This window comes from Columba livia, chromosome 3 (assembly GCF_036013475.1).
Source record: "Columba livia isolate bColLiv1 breed racing homer chromosome 3, bColLiv1.pat.W.v2, whole genome shotgun sequence".
In the NCBI taxonomy this organism is placed as follows: domain Eukaryota; kingdom Metazoa; phylum Chordata; class Aves; order Columbiformes; family Columbidae; genus Columba; species Columba livia.
In genome coordinates, this window is record NC_088604.1 from 59065311 (window position 1) to 59084279 (window position 18969).

Sequence of the window (18969 nt, forward strand, 5' to 3'; positions counted from 1 at the left end):
AAGTCCACAACAGTGGAAACAGAGCCTATCTGTTATCTCACATAGTCCGTGTCTAACTTGTCCTCAATACAGACAACCATTTATTTCCTCTCAAAACCAGGAGTCAAAAGCTGTGACTGATCTTAAACACAGTAGATTTTTGGGAATTGTAAATGATCTGTACAGTTTTAAAGGCTACATATAAACTAGACGATGTGGTCACGAATTTCAGCCAGGTAATTACCAACTTCCAAATATCCACTTGTGCTATTTCTTCCGATCCTTTCTTTCAGCAATGGTTTTGTCTCTCCCTGTAAAACTTTCATTCACACAGTTGACACTGAAAGTAGCAAGCCTCTGATACACTAGCTTCTGACTACTGGATAATTTGTGACTTGGTCAAGATAAGCTCTGACTTTTTTTATCAACTTGAGTCTTAAAATGCTCTCATGTAATTACAAAGCACTCTGAAATCAGCATACAATGCTTCTGCTCCCCTCACTTCCTCCTGTCTTCTCACATCCTTAAGACTGCTAATGTGAAACACCTCTGTTCGGGTTGACATAAACTACAATAAAATAAGGACTTATTTTGGATGATATCTACTCCTTCCAGTAGTACTTTTGTTAATGTTTGCTCTCTAGGTATGATGGCCTCAAGGAGACTTTATCCCCTCTGGATTGCCCTCACTGTATTTAACTGTCGCTTCAGAAAAGCCTTCAGCCTGCCCTCCCGCTGATCACTCACTTCTGTAGAGATGCAGAGATACAATGAAGACACTGTGCTGTGGAGAATGAGAGCTGCAGTGTGAAGGAGAACTAACAGTGATGCTCAGCAGAAACGCTTTCCTGATTAGTAATGTTCCAGTTTTCAATTTGATCATATAGTGATGAGTACCATGGTCAAACTTCAAAAAAATCTGATTATGTACTGCGAAGTCTCCTAGGACTTCCACCAGGCTCTGCACCTCCCATCATCTCTGCAAAACTACACATTTGAGAAGATAATTTTCGTTGTCCCTTCAGGCACTGGACAAGGAAGACCAGTGAACACAACACGGCTACTTCACAACAAACAAATTAGCCCCTCACAGATACTATTTAAAAACAAAAATCAAACTCCAACAACAAAAATAAAACACAAACATAAAAACAAATCAAAACAAAATCAAACAACAACAACAAACCAAACATCTCCTTTGTCCTTTACTGGCACCAGAATACACTTATGGCTCATTGATTAAAGCTTTTTCTTCAAGTGCAGTTTTAGAGTGCACTGGGTTGGCTGTCCTCCGACAAGAATCTGCCCTGAGATCCCTTTCCAAGTTATAACCTGGTTGCATTTGTTCTGTGTACAATAAAAATTTAGATGCACAGTCTATTCATAGCACCCTGTAACAACAGCAACTTGCTTAAGAACATTATTGATTTTGTTGGTATCGTAAATATCTCAGCAAAATAACATTGCAAGCCAGACTATTACAATGTGGTTTGCTAATCCAGCAGTATATTTTTCAAACTCTATGATTTATGTCAAGGCTGTATCAGTCAAGGATTGTAAATGCATAAATCTAATTGTTTTTGTGATTTGCTTTTGTAGAGTGCACTGTGTACTAGCTGCAGTAACACGCTCCAGACTGTGCATTTCCAGAGGATTACTGAACTTATTACTCTTCTTGGGTGGTTAAAGTCAGTCAGCCAGCTCAATACCTTTATAACACTACACATAGAGGGCCATATTTTTATGGCATAGTATATGAAAGAGATAATTTCAATGGATAACGGCCTCCCACCACTTCATAAATGCTGAGGCAAAGCCAAGACTTTATTGTAAAAGGAAATTGATCTCAAGACAATGCTCTATTGCAGTTGCTGAAGATCACAGCTATTTTATTACAATAGCTGCAGCCTACTATACTGCAGACGAAGTGGAGTTCATTATTGTGAGCTTGAATCTGCAGAAAGAAGCCTGGAAGTCTGCATGTTCAAGTGAAACAAAAGTGCTTAGTGGGCACAGGGTGACAAAGACACTGGTTCTGTGTTAATGAATAGACAGCTGTGGGGCTACTGTATTACTCCTGTGTGCAGCTGAAGGAGGAAGGGCTAACAGAGCACTCATTTATGTGAGATAGGCAGTATGGAGTTAATGGATAAAGTGTGGGGTCTGGTGAAACAGTGGGAATTTTCCCCTTGGCTCTTAACTGATGTCCTTTGCTAGTTCCAATTCCTGCAGATCCCTTTTCATTCTGTTTCTCCAGAGATAATGATGGCACATCTGGCAAATGCAAAAGTCTGTTTACGCTCCTTGCAGGTGTAGTTGGGGTGCACAGCTCGTCTGAGGCTTTGTGCCTCAGGCAGCAGCAGCCATGCATGTGGCTGCGGGTGCTGGGCACGGGCGCTCTTGCTCACATACTGTCTTCAGCCTGGGCTGCCGTGCATGCTATTCAATTAGGGGCCAATCTGTCTTAGAAATACATATTTGATGACGTCCTGCCACTTGAGTAAGAGAAGGGAATATAGGAATTGCTGTACAGGATCTGTAGGGTGGATCTGATCGTGACCCCCACCAGGTGCTCGGCAGATGCCGGCGTACCACGGTTGGCAGATGTGGGATAATCTCCACTCCACACGCATTAGGCCTCATCCTGATCTCAGGCTTAAATTCTGAATCAGGAGGTTTAACGGCTGGATGGCTTCCAATGGGCCAGTATTATTTATGTAACCAAATCAGGATTTGTCTGCACGGTGAGATAAAAGTGGGAGGACAGCATGTTTTGGGAGCACTAGGTTAGCATGGGAGCTGCAGCCAGGTCAAAAGTGTGACTTCTTTATACCAAGGGGACTGAATGGTCAAGTCAGACCCACATCCTGCACAATAAAGTTTTTAAAGTATTCCATAGAGTTTCCCCAAGGAACTGGAGGGTGTCCATGGTATTTCCAGTGAGTTTTAACACTCCAAACAGCTCAGACCGTGATGCACACAAACAAAGGGACGAGTCCTTCCAGCACCAGGTGCCAGGAATCTCCCTGGCCCCATGCCCCTGCCTCCCCAATGCTGTGGAGAGGATTAGGGCAGCTGTGGTCCCAAAACCTCTTGCCTTGCAGTGAGCTTCCCTCTTGATCCAGCTCTTGGGAAGAGATGGGAACTGCCAGCTCTCCATGACCCAAAAACCCATGTCTGGAGTTTGTAAGGACTCCAGCATGAGTTTTGGAGCAAGTTCAGACTGACCTTGTAATGCATACAGTGATGGGGCTTAAGAGATTGTTTTGCCAGGTTTAGGTGATTAATTATCTTGCTGGGAGAAGTCCAATAGGTACAGTAATACCAGACAGGTGTTTATTAATTTTACAACCATACTTCCTCACAGTGTTTGATCCTGCCAGCTCCTGACTTTGCCTCCTTAGCAGACACAATTGTTGGCTGACACCTGATCTGTCCTTTGTTTGACACATGAATATCTTCTATTTCACCTCCCCCTTCACAGGTGCTAAAATAAAAACAAAAATGGAGAAGGAGGGCTTAAAAAGGTGTGCGTGCTAGGCAGTGGGAAAACTCATCACAGGGGCACAGTTGGGGTGGGTACCTGGAGCTGGCAGATACTAGTGGGGAGGCAGGTGAGAGGACCCCTAACATCAAGCTGCCATACCAGGATTACAGCCCTTGGAGGCTTCTTTTCAACCTCTTGTTGCAGTTCACAGAAGTGTCTTTTAAAGTATGCAAAGGCCCATGGAAAGAGATTAAAGCTATTAGATACAGGGTGGAGCAGGAAACGTAGTTATTTACAACCCAATCTGGTAAAGATTTATCTGTGTCTTTAATTTTACACACATGATCCAGAGGCTGGGGAGAGACTGGTTTTAGAGGACTTTGAATCAGAGGCATGAATGTTTCAATAATAGAAATGTGACAAGTGACAAGCATGGACTTATAAATATATGTCTTCATTATTTTTTTTTATTTTTGCAGAACTGGGTACGAGCAAATTAAATTCTCACGCCTGTATCTATTTTACCCAAATTACCCTTCATGGATCTTTTTGTAGTGTCTTTTCTCCAGCAATAAAACTGTCCTGCTGTCAATATGTATTCAGACACAACTCTTTCAGACTGCCCAAATTGGTTTTTATTTTTGAAACATACCATAGTGTAAGATATAATCCTTAACATACGTGCTATATATTAAACATATGGAACAGTGAGGAATTTGTCCTTATGTCTTCTTTCCTGTCTACTTGAGGTATTGATGAATGCTTACAGCCCACGTTAGTTGGGGTAATTAACTGGAATTTCAAGTAAGTCCTCACGGTGATTAATGGTAGAGGTAGATGTTTTGGCAGTGCAAAAGGAATGTATTGGAATATTAGAGTGTTGTTTTTTTTTTTTTTTTCATTATGGCATTCAGTTTGGCAAAATTTAAAAGTTATTTCCAGAGGGATGGAATGGGGTAAGGAACAGAAGTACGCTTTGTGCCTTTAGAGGAAAAACTAATTTTAGTCATAATGGAATAGCTTAATGAAACTCCATCGTGGCTGAAGGTCTGAGGAGAGGTAAGCATTCTCTGGAAGGATAAACAACACCCAGGTACTGTGCATTGTTGCACACTACTGAAGGCACCTCAGTCCTCTTACCACCTGGTCATCAATGCAAAGCCCACCTGGGCTTGGTGAAGCCAGATGTTTCATTATGGGATGGTTACTTGGTGTGTGGCATTAAAGGACTTTCAACAATGCTGGTTCCTTGCAGTAGCTGTCTGAGTCACCAAGTCCATGTGTGTTATTGGCATGTTTGGTAAAGGCCTTAGGGGCCTTAGGCTAGACCCTAATGGACGGAGCAAGTGAGCCCCTCATCTTCCAAATAACAGGCAATGCCTGAGTTACCAGAGGTGTGATGAAGGTAGGAAACAAAGTAAAAAAGAATCACTGCATTCAGTGAGCCCCTTACTTCTATGAAACTTATCCTAAGTGCACAACCATAGGGAACAACTTATCCTTGGTACCATCTCAAGGCATATCAAGGATAAGATGGTCATTAGGGGCAGTCAACATGGCTTCACCAAGGGGAAGTCATGCTTGACCAACCTCATAGCCTTTTATGAGGACATAACGATGCAGCTAGATGATGGCAAAGCGGTGGACGTGGTCTACCTGGACTTCGGTAAAGCATTTGACACAGTCTCCCACAGCATCCTTGCTGCTAAACTGAGGGAGTGTGGTCTGGATGATTGGGTAGTTAGGCGGACTGTGAACTGGCTGAAGGAAAGAAGCCAGAGAGTCATGGTCAATGGGGTAGAGTCTAACTGGAGGCCTGTATTTAGTGGAGTGCCTCAGGGGTCAGTACTGGGACCAGTATTATCCAATATATTCATCAAGTACTTGGATGAGGGAATAGAGTGCACTGTCAGCAAGTTTACTGATGACACCAAGCTGGGAGGAGTGGCTGACACACCAGAAGGCTGTGCTGCCATCCAGTGAGACCTGGACAGGCTGGAGAGTTGGGCAGGGAAAAATTTAATGAAATATAACAAGGGAAAGTGTAGAGTCCTGCATCTGGGTAGGAACAACCCCAGGTTCCAGTATAAGTTGAGGAATAACGTATCAGAGAGCAGTGTAGGGGAAAGGGACCTGGGGGTCCTGGTGGACAGTGGGATGACCGTGAGCCAGAACTGTGCCCTTGTGGCCAAGAAGGCCAATGGCATCCTGGGGTGTATGAGAAGGGGAGTGGTTAGTAGGTGAAGAGAGGTTCTCATTCTCCTCTACTCTGCCCTGGTGAGACTGCACTTGGAATATTGTGTCCAGTTCTGGGCCCCTCAGTTCAAGAAGAACAGGGAACTGCTGGAGAGAGTCCAGCACAGAGCCACAAAGATGATTAAGGGAGTGGAGCAGATTCTACATGAGGAAAGGCTGAGCGAGCTGGGTCTCTTTAGCTTGGAGAAGAGGAGACGAAGGGGTGACCTCATTAATGTTTATAAATAAGTAAAGGGTGAGTGTCACGAAGATGGAGCCAGGCTCTTCTCGGTGACAATCAGTGATAGGACAAGGGGTAATGGGTTCAAACTGGAACACAAGAGGTTCCACTTAAAATTGAGAGGAAACTTCTTCTCAGTGAGGGTGACGGAACACTGGAACAGGCTGCCCAGGGGGGTTGTGGAGTCTCCTTCTCTGGAGAATTTCAAAACCCACCTGGATGCCTTCCTGTGTAACCTCACCTAGGTGTTCCTGCTCCGGCAGGGGGATTGGACTAGATGATCTTTTGAGATCCCTTCCAATCCCTAACATTCTGTGATACTGTGATATACCTGCAGGAGCTTGTATAGCACAGTAAGTCCCTCTTTTCAAGTGCCTGTTCCACAGCCTTGGTTCAAGAGGAGACTAGTTCTGTGACCTAGTGTCTGCAGCCATTAATCTGTTCTGCAAACCCTAGAAGATCGTGAATATTTTCTCTCTTCTTTGGCTGTAAATAGAGCATACAGTTGTTTCATTGTGTAAAAGCTCTTTTGGAACTATTTTGCTAGGTAATGCAAAATGTAAGTAGACACCACTGTCAGGACTTCACATGGTATGCTTTTCCAGGAATGGAAAATGATTTGAAAAGCACTGTTTTGGGCATCATCACAATCAAACTCATTGGTATACCCTGATTTTTCTGTATCAGTATTAGTAATCTATGGACTACCAAAGAACTCAACATGTATTTTTCTTTAAATACAGACTCAATGGTCTTGGAATGCTACACCCCAATACCGTAAGATGTTGCTTTTTTGAGAGCTAGAACCCTCTCCCTTTGAGAGGAACATTGCTATTTAACATACTCTACTAAGGTGACTTTTATAACTACTAGAGCCCCCAAAGTGAAAGGAAATCATGTACAGAAGCTGTAAGAAAAAGAATGGCTGGGATTACAGTTTACAAGAGAATTCAGAGTCTATATAGTTTTTTTATTCTGCTCTTAAAACATAGACAAGAAAAGACAAGAATATTATATGCATAATCATCTGTTCCTTGTGCTGTTATTGTTCTCATTTCTTCTAGATGTCATCTTATCAATGGTATCTGGTTCACCTGCCATGATATATCTGCTTTGGTAGCTACCATATTTGATATGCTGGATACTTTCTAATGTTTTTTGCTTGTAAATCTCTCACAATTTGACTCCATTATAGTATAAAAATAAAAAAAACAAGTCTAAAACATTTTCAGTAACACAGGAAACTTCCATAAGACCTTTTATAAACAGGGAGATAAATTAGTTGTAATTTTTAAGCATGGGCCTTATGTGGGATCACTTTTTTTCTGACTTCTTTCTGACCGTGCTTCTAAAGTTGCTCATTTATCACTAACCAGGTAGAAGTATTATTTTTGTGTGTGTGTGATTTTAAAATTATATATCTACAGACATAAATAATTACAGGAGCCAAAAAAGTGCCAGGGAAATTATTACTTCCAGCGCTAGTGCTGAAACAGTGCCAAGCCCAAAGTTTTGTAAATTATGCTATAAGTGTGAAATCCCTCCAGCTGTTAAAACTATTCCATATCTAATTATATTCACAGTTTTTCAGACTAGTCCCTCCATTTGGACAATCCTGAAACTACATACCGTGTGCCTGGAAGTGAGGACCACATGCGTTCTGTGAAAACCTCCAAAACATAAAGAACGCAAATAGTCAAAATAGATAAGCCACATATTTGTATGGTTTTGTCAGTGTTTTCCTATGTGGCTTTCTTTGTTTTCACACAATTTCTTTCTAAACACCATTTACTGTAATGTGCCCACCCTATCATTCCAGATGCCATGAGTTATATGTAAGGAAGTGCCTATTTTTTTAGTCTATTTCTACCAAAGGCTAAAACAACAGCTGCATGAGAGCAATGAACCCCCAAAAGGAGAAGCTTGTTTGTAGTCACTGCTCCAACCTTCAGAACCCAACTGTAAAAGCTCTTTGTGAGCACTGTCAGAAAGTGGAGGGGCTGCCCATTTAGGGAATAACTTAATGTCATGCTGATGGGAATTGTGTTTTTTAAAAACTGGTACTAAACTTCCTGACTATATCTGATTCTCTGCATGTTCATATTGCAACAAAACTGATTAGTTAACATCCTTGACACTCAGTAGTAAAGATACTCAAGGCAGACATTCTCCTGAATGGGAGCCTAGTGATGTCAGCATTAAATAAAAACTGAGTAAGTCCTGTGCCTAAAGAGCTGCAAAACATCAGCAAGAGTAGGATGAGGTGAAAACCATTTGCCATTAAAAAAAAAAAGCCACCAGACTTTCCTTGTTCTCCTCAGGCTGAATTACAATTCTATATATTCCCTATGTACGAACTTATATGGTGATACATATATATCCATCTATCTATCTATCTATCTATCTATCTATCTATCTATCTATCTATCTATTTATCTATCTATCTATCTATCTATCTGTCTATCTATATCTATCTATCTATCTATCTATATCTATATCTATATCTATATCTATATCTATATCTATATCTATATCTATATCTATATCTATATCTATATCTATATCTATATCAATGTAGATTTATTACTTTGTTATACATCCAAAACTTTATGAAACCAATAGATGTTCTTTAGGATGAAGCTTCCTATTAAAGACTGTCTATTTGTCATTTTTTGTTTGAACATACCCACATTGGGTAAATATTCTAGCCATTTAAACTCAAAAAAAGTAAGCAATTTACCTTAGCTATTGTTCTACACACAAATATGAGAAATATGATTTTCCACTTAAAGGCCCTTTGAACAATGACCTGAGGTACTTAATGACACATACAGCTGGCAGCCTGGACAGTCTCACTCATTCTGCAATTTAAATGGCTCAGAAGTTAAATGCATTGAAACCAAATACTGAATAAAGACTAATTAGGTCACCCAAGTAAATTTATGCTGCCTTGCCTAAACTGCTTTATCAAAAGTATATTATACCTAGCAGAGGTGGCACCCCCGACATCAAACATATGGAAAATCCCACCAAAAAAAAGCAACAAAAAAACACACCCCCCCCCCAAAAAAACACAAAAAAAACAAAACCAAAAACAAACAAACAAACAAACAAACAAACAAACAAACAAAAAAAAAAACCAAAAACACAAACCAAACAGCTCAAGCTTTTTTCCTCCTTTTCCATCTCTTTTTTTTTTCTCCAGGAGAGAGTGACAGCCCATATCTGACAAGGACATGTGTGTCACTGCCATTTCTTCAGCCTTTCTGTGCCCCAGGATATGTCCCCTCTGCACCACTCATGGACTTGGAGATGAGAGACCCCCAGTAGCATCAAGCTGCTGGTGGGTCCCGACTTTGTGATTCCCCAAGCCAGTCTGACCTTCTGCTGCTCTTAGTTTTGCCTAGTGGGAGAAAATGAGCAAAGAGAGCAGAGGCAGATTTTGGCAAGATAAAAAACAGTGTATGGGGAAAGGGCACATGTAGGAGACACCCCATGGTGTTAGTGGCGACTTGAGGGGCACAAGGGCAGGAGAATATATACTTTGGGGAATGTACTTGAGAACACAAGAGTGCTGCATTTGATTTTATTTTATTTGATATAAATTTGGTTTGAAAAGACTTTGAAAATCAAGGAAGGTACTAAGAAGAAATTATGAGATTTTCAAGGTGCCAAACAGAAGTGCTCTGCACACCAGATAACACATCTTTCCACACTGTGATCCACTGTGGAGTCGCTGCACTGTTCCCAGGGGTGCTGCTCTCCCCCTCACTGGTGTCTGTGCTGCCCATAGCCATGCCAGACAAACCCTAGGATATTCTGAAGCTCAGTGCAAAGTGTAGTGGCTATCCACACCCCTGGTATGTGTTAAGCAGAGCTGGAAAGAGCTTAATAATACATTTTGAGTTTTCCAGAACTTTCTGCTTCTGGCGAGGCCCGGAAATGTCGTGACTAATATTCTTTGGAAATCCCTGATCTGCAAAGGCAGGGCCCACCACAACCAGAAAGCAGAGCAGTGTTAACAGCTGTAGGAGCAGAAAATACTTTTACAGCCTTCCATAACACATCTAAGGGTTTGCACATAGCCAAGGATGTAGCTAAGGCAGAATTACTGATCTGACTAAAGTCAGGACAAGTGGAAAAGTCTTGAAGGCTGAAATGCTCTGAAGTAAAAACATTTACCTGGCTGCCAATTTATTATTTGTCTGCTTCTATTCTACTGTATGAGATATTAACTTTAAAATAAAAGTTTGGATAGTGTGTTCCATCCTAATTTTTGTTTTATTTTATGCTGAATCATAGTAACTTGTGAACAATTCTGTTGATGAGTCATTTTAACACTAAAATTAGCAAACTGATCCAGCTATTTTCTCAACAAGTTTTCATGGTAGTTGGCACATTTTTGTGAGGGATCACATTGTTGATAAATCGTTTCCAGATAGAAAATATTCAAGCAGTCAATTAAAAGAACTGGAGGTAGAGAAGTTGTTCTTATTTTAATGATCTTACTCAAGAATCTCCCAGTTGTGCTTTTACACACAGATTCAGAATATTTATTTTGCTTTCCCTGCTCCCCATTCATTTAAAAAAAAAAAAAAAAAAGGAAAGAAAAGAAAAAATCCCCAAACCACTAGCACCATATACATCTGGACTGCAAAACCACAGCATTCCAGGCAAAGCCGAGTGAGCACACAAGCAGCGCACCCAGGCAAGACACCATATATTCCTGCCAAAGGGCCTCAGGAGTGCACACATACGCTGCACAGTCAACATAAAACCACTTCAGAGTTCATGCCAATGAAATCTGTTTGATTGCTGACTATCAGCTCAATCAAACTCATGGTATATTTAGTAGTTTTGGTTACTAACCTATGAAAAAGATCATTGGAAGGTTTTCTTTTATCTTTCTTTTTATTTTTTCCTTTTCCTTTTCCTTTTCCTTTTCCTTTTCCTTTTCCTTTTCCTTTTCCTTTTCCTTTTCCTTTTCCTTTTCCTTTTCCTTTTCCTTTTCCTTCTCCTTCTCCTTCTCCTTCTCCTTCTCCTTTTCCTTTTCCCTTTCCTTTTCCTTTTCCTTCTCCTCTCCCTTTTCCCTTTTCCCTTTCCTTTTCATTTTCCTTTTTTTTTTTTAAATTTTAAAATTCCAATACATACAAACAGATTCACTTTGCTGCTGCTGTGGTTAATCATTGTCAGATTGCAGAGTTGCCTTGATTGGTTTATATGTATTACATTTCAGTTTCCTAATTCTAAAAGGGTGTTTTATTTATTTGCTTGCCACAAACTATAAACACCCATTAAAAGTGTAGATAAGGAGAAATGTACAAGACAATACCCTCCTATAAAACAGCAGTGAAGTAAAAGTACATAGAGATGCTGTGCCTAGTAAAATAAGCTGATGCCCTAAGGTTTCAAGCACAGTAGCTGGAGCAGTTAGGTAGATCAATGCTTTAATCTGCTCAAGCTCCTGTCTGAAAACTGTTCACATCCTGGCCAAGATAAGTCAGGGTTTTTTTCCTAGGGACAGGCATCAGGCCTCCAGCATTGAAATGAACCTGCCACTTATAGCATGTCATTTTCCAAGAGACCTAAAAACCAGGGATTTCTGCAGGAGCAGGAGGCATATGAAGACTTCTAGCTACTCTGAGCAGCAGGGAAGTTTGAAATTCGTTAGCTCTCTCTTCACCCATTCACTGCCATTAATGGAAATTAAAAGTTATTACTTGGCTTTGATTAATTACTTCCTTTGATTAATTTACATATCTATCTCTTTTGAACATAGGGAAAGCATGGATCTCTAGAAGAGCGTGAAAAGCAAAACATAAGCTAAGAGTTGCAGGGCAGTCCCTCTCTGATGGAAGCCACAGTTTCTCCTTCTGATTTCACAAATATTTTCTAAATTCAGCTTGTTTTCCAGCCTTGTGTGCTGAGCTTTGCAGAAGCTGGACTCTGTGTTAGGAGCTGAAGAGTCAAGTTTGCATTTCCAAAAGGGTAAAGGAGAGCTGGAATTCTTAAGTCAGTGCTATCTGGCTCCTAAACCACCCAGGTCAGATCTGACCGTGTATTTCAGCAGCTTCCATTGAAGGCCTTATGATCTCCAGGAGGCAATCTGTAAGATGGTTCTTGCCACAGGAACACAATAGGGATATGCCCACACTCTAAATCTAGTCCTTTGCTAGTGCAATCTCCCTGCTGCTGATGCCATGTCCTGAAAGATCTCTTCATGGCCTGACCAAACTCCCTCCCTCAGAGGCTGGTGCTGCTTTGGCTACAGATATTCTCAGTCACCAGCAGCTCCGCTCAGTGGAAATGAAGATGAGTTCAAATCATGGCATTAAAACACACTATATGCATATAGCTTCTCGGGATCTTCCCTTTTTTTCTGACAGTAACAATATTTATTTATCTGTGCAGTCAATAATCAGGGAGATATTTGTCAAAGACAAATACTGTAAATATACTCATAGATAACAGTATCTAAAAAGAAACACTTTCAAAAATGAAGAAGTGCAAATATTGATCACTTATGCAGACTATGTTATTGAACAGGAAATCAATATGGATTTTGGAGCCCTAGTGTTTTAATTAATTTCATCTATTTTGAAATTGTTTCGCCTCAGGCCAGAAAGGGTAATGTCAAGGTTCATGAAAGCTGTGCTGTTAGCCGAAGCTACTAAATCTCACTGTCCTCACCATGATCCTCCTTTTGCATGGGCAAACAACACATTGTGTTGGCCACACCAACACGCTTCATGTTACTGCAAGAGTAATTCACTTTTCTGCTTTTCACCCTGAGTGCAAAGGTGAAAGGATCATGCAATTCTCAGTGCTCAGGACCCTAGATTAAATGGAGTTCAAGAAATGATAGAAAGTATTTTAACAGCAAAGTATTAAAAAATGCAGGAGACCAAGCAACAATGTGAACAGGAAGAATTTAATTTTCAAGCATGTAAATATTTTCCCTAGAACAATGCACGATTTAATGATTAGGCCACTCTGTCATATCTGATATTATGTTTGTGAGTTAGAATAGTACCATGTACACTTTAAAATTGTATTTTATAGCACATAAACTCCCATGACAGAGAAGAAAGTATAATCGTCATGTATGCTGCGTATTGCAGTTGGAAACAAAATGCTATCACCTAGGCCAATGCTTCCTTATTTTGCTTGCTCACCACACATCACCTGGGGATGATGAAAAGACATTATTAAAATAGAAATGCTTCAATGCCTGTGTGACTAAACCTGTCAATATTAAAATCTTCTGCAACATTTGAATATAATGAAATTAATTTTGACTGAAGTCAGAATGAGAACAAAAGTATGTTCTGTAAACCAACCTGTTAAAAATGGCTTTAGGTCAGGGAAACTGTAGATTTCAGTTCCTTTTATTTCAGATATTAATCTTTATATTCCAATATATAAAGTGTCAAATCCAATATAATTTTTTGTGGCAAAACTCAAAAGTGCATGTATCTTGTCATTCACTTTGGAAACAAAATGTTTTTAAAATCAGCACATTCCTCAGAAACTTTTGATCTTGACAGAGCAGTATATCTATTAAAAAATTTATAGCCAGAACTGGTATGCAGCTACGCATAGCCAGAACACAAATTCGGTTGACTTTGCGTTTTGCCATGCATGTATATTTCTCCTTTCTGTAGCATATGTTTATGCCACTTTCTTTACATTTGCAAGTGTTATGTCCCAGTCCTGCCACTTGTTCTGTGTGAACGGGTTATTGCACCTACGTATCCTTTGAAGTCATGCCTGTTTAATAGATTAGTCAAGCATATGTGACAAAAAGGTTTTCTTTGTGAAATACAGTATCTAATAAATCTTTGATAGATGACGAAATCATTGATGTATTTCTGGTTGGCTTCAGTCTTCCTCTGAGAACAGAAAATGAATGTTTTTTATAAAATAATCAATCAAATATCTAATATCTTTTTAATATTAAACTTTAATATTTAGAGTGTATATTAACCACTACTATAGTAAGGGATAACAACAATTATTTTCCCGGATTTTTAAAAATACTTTCAGCACGAAAGAACTGCATCCATTCAAAACCTTACGAGGCCATTTTTCATGGGCAGTGAAAGTGTAATTGCTGCAACATTTACATATTTGGCAACTGCTACAGTGAGTTCTTGGAGCTATAGAAAATGGATAATGTAAAAGTTCTCAAACAGAATACAACTAGTCATAGGAGAAATAAAACTATAAAACTACTTCACTCAACTTGAAACACAGCAGTAAACTTTAAAGGGAAGAGAAAAGACAAATTTTATTCTGTCTGTTATTATGATATTCATATAGAATAATTTCTATTTAGTTTCTATAAAATAAGTTATATTGAAGCAGTTAGGTACTATATGTTCTTAATTAGATAAAAAACTTTGTTTCTTCGAGGGATTTTTTTGTTTGTTTTTTTTTGAGTAGAATGTAGAGAGCTGTAGGGAACTTGGAGAGAGAAGTGCAGCACTCCCTCTGAGGCTTCCAGGGGTTGAATTTGCAGGAGGCATCACTAATGGGCAGATCCTTTACCATGCTAGAAACTGGGAAGTCCTTTCTTGTTCCCAGGTACATTCTGTTCTACAAGTCCTGCCTAAAGCTTGTGACACAGTTGTGTGTGGGGTCCCAAGATGAGACCCTGAGCACAGGTTCCCCTGAGGGTCATGTCCCCTCCTGCCACATAAGGCTGCAGCATTGTTCCTTCTTCATTGTTCCTTCATGCAACGAGTCTGCAGCTGGTTGCTCAGTTATTGCTGAGTACATCTAGAACTGTGCATGTGGGATGGAGATTGACTGTCTTCACTCAGGATACCATATTTCGTTGTGTACATCTAAGCTAGTTTCCCTTTCCATTTATCTTTTCCTGGGATAGCTATCTCAACTAAGGAAGATGATTTATCTTCACTTCCTTACTACCACTGCCCATAAAGGAGCATTTGAGGTGGTCAGCCAAGAGCTGGGCTGTATCAGCATTTGCAAGTGTCTCGATGCAACAGGAACAGAACAGGAGACCAAAGCAACTTTGGTGGTCAGGGCCCAACACTGGCACTGCATGCAGTTCAGGGGGCTTGCTTGAGCTCCTACTTGTGGTTCAGAGGTGTCCAAAGGACAGTCCAGGATTAGCACTTTTATGTCCCCAGGAGGGGCTGGAAAGCACTTGGTCTTGGAAGGAGAGCTTCTGGTCTCATTTCCCTCTGAAGGAATCCAGCTTCAGCCCACTGAAACTGCTCTGGAAACAAAACCAGTGTGCACTAAGGGATGATGATCAGAGGATTCACTTCAAAACCATGCTGCTGCCCATCACCAAAATGCTGGTGTAGGCACAGCCTTAGCCAACCAGCTTCCACACGTCTAAAGTCATGAGGTAAATCCTGACCAATGAATGCAAGTTTGAACATTCCCTAAACACTGTCCTCTCATAGATGCATTTTGAGGCAATCAAAACTAAAGCGAAAGAGCATCACCTTTTTCAGCTTTAATTTCACCTGTTACTGTGGCCTGTTCTTGCCACGATCAGCTGAGGGGATCCAAAAGCCAGATACATTTGGGTGAGCCTTCAGGACCAGCAATATAATTTTCTGAGAGTGAAATAAAAGCAACCAGTAACTGAACAGACCATGCAAAGATAGGTATATATTAAAAATGCCCCATTATGCTTCGAAGTACCTGTTTTCATAAACCATTTGAGGGGAGAGGGAAAATTTACATTTCACAAATATGTATAGCACACAGGCTCTTAATTTAAGGCACAGAGGACTCTTTGAGCCAAACACAGATTTGAGATGAAGTTACATAAAGCCTTAAGTAGCAGTTTCTCATTCATCCTTCTCCACCAAATAAAACATCTAATGTAATTACAGTGGAGCTGTGAAAATAGTTTGTTGGATGAGATATACAGTTAAGGTACTGATCTGTAGCCTTTATCTAGGCAAACTGTATTTTCTAAGCCTTTGCTACCAGAGGCTTTCTTGGAAACTGTGCATACATTTGCGTGTACGCATGCATTGCTGTGTGTAACATAGCCCTGGATATTAGATTACATCTGTATATCCTTATCTATCTGCTATGGTCTCTGCATCTTTAGAGTAGGAAGATGTATTCTTGTATCTCTTTCTAGTATAATTTGCAGGGCTACTCAGGCATAGAAGAAGGACTTTGGTTCCATTTGAATCCTATTTTCTTTAATTAGAAAAGAAATATCTGAGCATGATTTCATCTTGTCTAGCAAGCAGATCAGCTATTTATACACACATATACATTTTCCTTTATCTAAGAAGTATGTCGTGTTGTGGTCTCTGGCTGCATGGCACAGACCTTTATTCTTTGAAGCCAAGAAAAATTATTTAATTTGGCAGCATCAGGACCAAGCTAAGACATAAAAAGTAGGGAAAAAAGGCCTTTCCTGTAGAATTCCTGGTCTTGTCTACAGAAAGCGGTGCTAAATATTTCACAAGAAAGCCTGATCCTGCAATCTAATTTTAGACATGATGTAATAGGAGTGTGTACTAAACAACAGGAGAGAAGAGGGGGAATTAAGGACAAGGATAAAAGTAATTAGTGCATGCATTTCTCCAGCCCTGTTACTTGTGCGTATTGGTAGCTCTGATGAACATGAAGACGTAGTTATTTATTTATTTATTTAGTACTTACTTTGTCGCTTATGTTAATAACCCATTGAGGCTTTGCTGGCTGTTGTGAAATGTATTTTCTCCTTCCCTAAAGGACAGTTTATTTGCAGATATAAGGAAGTAGATACGTAAGGTTTGCAGGACTTTTGTGCTGGCTTCCTCTGCCAGGTCCCATCCAGCACCCACCATCCAACATCTGATACATGCACATGGCAGATGGGAAGCAGGACGCAGAGCTGGACCAAGCCTTGAGGAGAGCCTTTTTCTCCTCTTGCTCACTAGGTTACAAAGCACAGCCTTCAGTTTAGTCCTGGAGGTGGGTACTGGGAGCAGTGGTTGCAGAGGACTTTGTGATGGGCTTTGCCATCATGTGCTGTCAAAGAAATGGACAGGAAGTGGAGACTGCAGGTATTTGGGGTGCAACAGCAGAGTGGCACTAGCATCTTTAATGACCACTGTTTCCATGGCAGATCAAAATCTGCTCCCACTCCCCGCGGTGAATGACACCAGTTTCCTTGTGTAAAATAAACCAGCTCTTCCTTCAAATAGGCTTGTGTTCCCTGCCCACACCTACAGCAAGTGTGCACGCTGGATTAAGGGCTCAGCGTGGCTCTTGCAATGTGGGAGATGCTGCTTTGTACAGAAATCCATGAAACAGGGTTCTTTTTTCAAGTGGATTTTGCAGTTCTCTTCAAGCCAAATCAAACATTAATAATGTTCAATCAACATTTCCATATGTAGATCTTTTTATCAAACCACATTCTCTTTCATTGTTATTTTTCAGTACTGCTTTGGTCTCTCGCACGTATACATATTCAGTAAAGTAAATAGCAGTGTAGCTTTATGAAATGTTACTTACATTTATGAGTGTTTTTTAAAGTTTCTGATTTTGTTACTCTTGCCATGCAATGTGTTTGAAGTCCTTCACATGTTGCTTTGTTTATAGTAGAAGCACCAGGTTTTCCTAAGACACACATCTCCCTATTAAAAAAAAAAAAAAAAAGCTGAAATTTTATTAAATAAAAGCCTTCAGAAGAGTCAGTTGCTCCATAACAGTTATGTGCAAGAAAAAAAAAAAAGTGTCCATTTTCGTTAATGACCTCATAAGTTTTGCTAGTTAAAACTGAAAGCAAAGAAACCAGGACTGATGCTTAACTGGCAAGAAGCCATACAATGAAATTAATAACATATGTTGAAGAATCCATTTGTAACAATTTTTCCATTTAAAAAAAAAAAAAGTGGCAGCTTAAAACCACTGACAGGACTGTCTTTTCTTTTTTCTCTTCTTCCCTCCCCCCTTCCCCTTTACTATATGGGACACTTTGGCTTATATCCAATTGTGCGGTACCAAACTTGTCTCAGAGTTCAGATTAATGCTTTATGCAATTTTAAGTGATCCTCTCGCAGCTGCTGCTCAAGGGAATGTTATAGCGAATGTGTTTGCTCCGAGGAGCTGGTGGCAAAACCACAGATGCAGCAGCCTCCCCTTGGCACAAAACAGATGTGGCATGTGCTACGTCCAGCCCATCCTCAGCACTTACCTTACTGCTGAGAAATGCGTGGGGCACTGCCCCAGCTCACTGCCACCCAAACACAAAATTCGGCTGTAAAGTACTGGGCTTGTGAGTTTTTTTGGCTTGATTGTTCTCTGGCCACATGCAAGTTAATCTTTTTTATTGATATTTGCAGTTCACGTGGAGAATTGAGGACCTTGACCCCAGGAAGGTTGTCTCTCTCATTACCCTCTGGGATTTGTCACCTCCCTGTATTTTGATCTTCCTTCTCATTGTCTTGTTTTTGTTGTTGGAATTTGACTTTTTTTTTTTCTTTTTCCCCACCCCCATTTAGAGACAGTACTGTCTGTCCTTTGGGGCAAAGCACTCTCTCTTGCAAAGTTCCCCATCAGATTTTCTCTCCATGTGAAACTCCAGGCGCACTGAGCCTTCCTGGCACTGCTGGGATTCTCATCCTAAGAAGGTTAAGTGCTTGCAATGCACAATGCAGAAATGGTGTTGGTCATTTGAGCTGATGAGAAGAGAGCATTGTATTTTGAGAAATCACTTCTTAGGATACAGGTGACATCTTGGGCTTTGAGAGTGATGCATGACTTGGAGAGGCACTTTAAGGACACCTCAGTAGTTTTCACCTGGGCATAGGAACAACAAAGAGGAGGATTCCAAGTTTTGTGAATGCAGTGAGATGCCCGGTGTGGAGATGCTGCCTGGAGGTAACTAGATTATGTTTGGGGAAGGGAAGGGAAGGGAAGGGAAGGGAAGGGAAGGGAAGGGAAGGGAAGGGAAGGGAAGGGAAGGGAAGGGAAGGGAAGGGAAGGGAAGGGAAGGGAAGGGAAGGGAAGGGAAGGGAAGGGAAGGGAAGGGAAG

The 18969-nt window shown here is 40.5% G+C and overlaps 1 long non-coding RNA gene across 2 annotated transcripts in view; it reads right to left on the reverse strand.

Moving 5' to 3' along the window:
* The window catches only part of LOC135579058 (uncharacterized), a 32339-nt gene that overhangs the window by 5039 nt on the left and 8331 nt on the right, over window positions 1–18969 (reverse strand). The window contains exons 3-4 of one of the 2 annotated variants that reach the window (XR_010471372.1): window positions 17448–17569; window positions 12410–15538 (exon numbers count right to left, since the gene is read on the reverse strand). This is a non-coding gene — a long non-coding RNA (uncharacterized LOC135579058). Of the gene's footprint in view, window positions 1–12409; window positions 15539–17447; window positions 17570–18969 lie in introns of those variants that run through there. The other variant, XR_010471373.1, reaches the window with a different exon arrangement.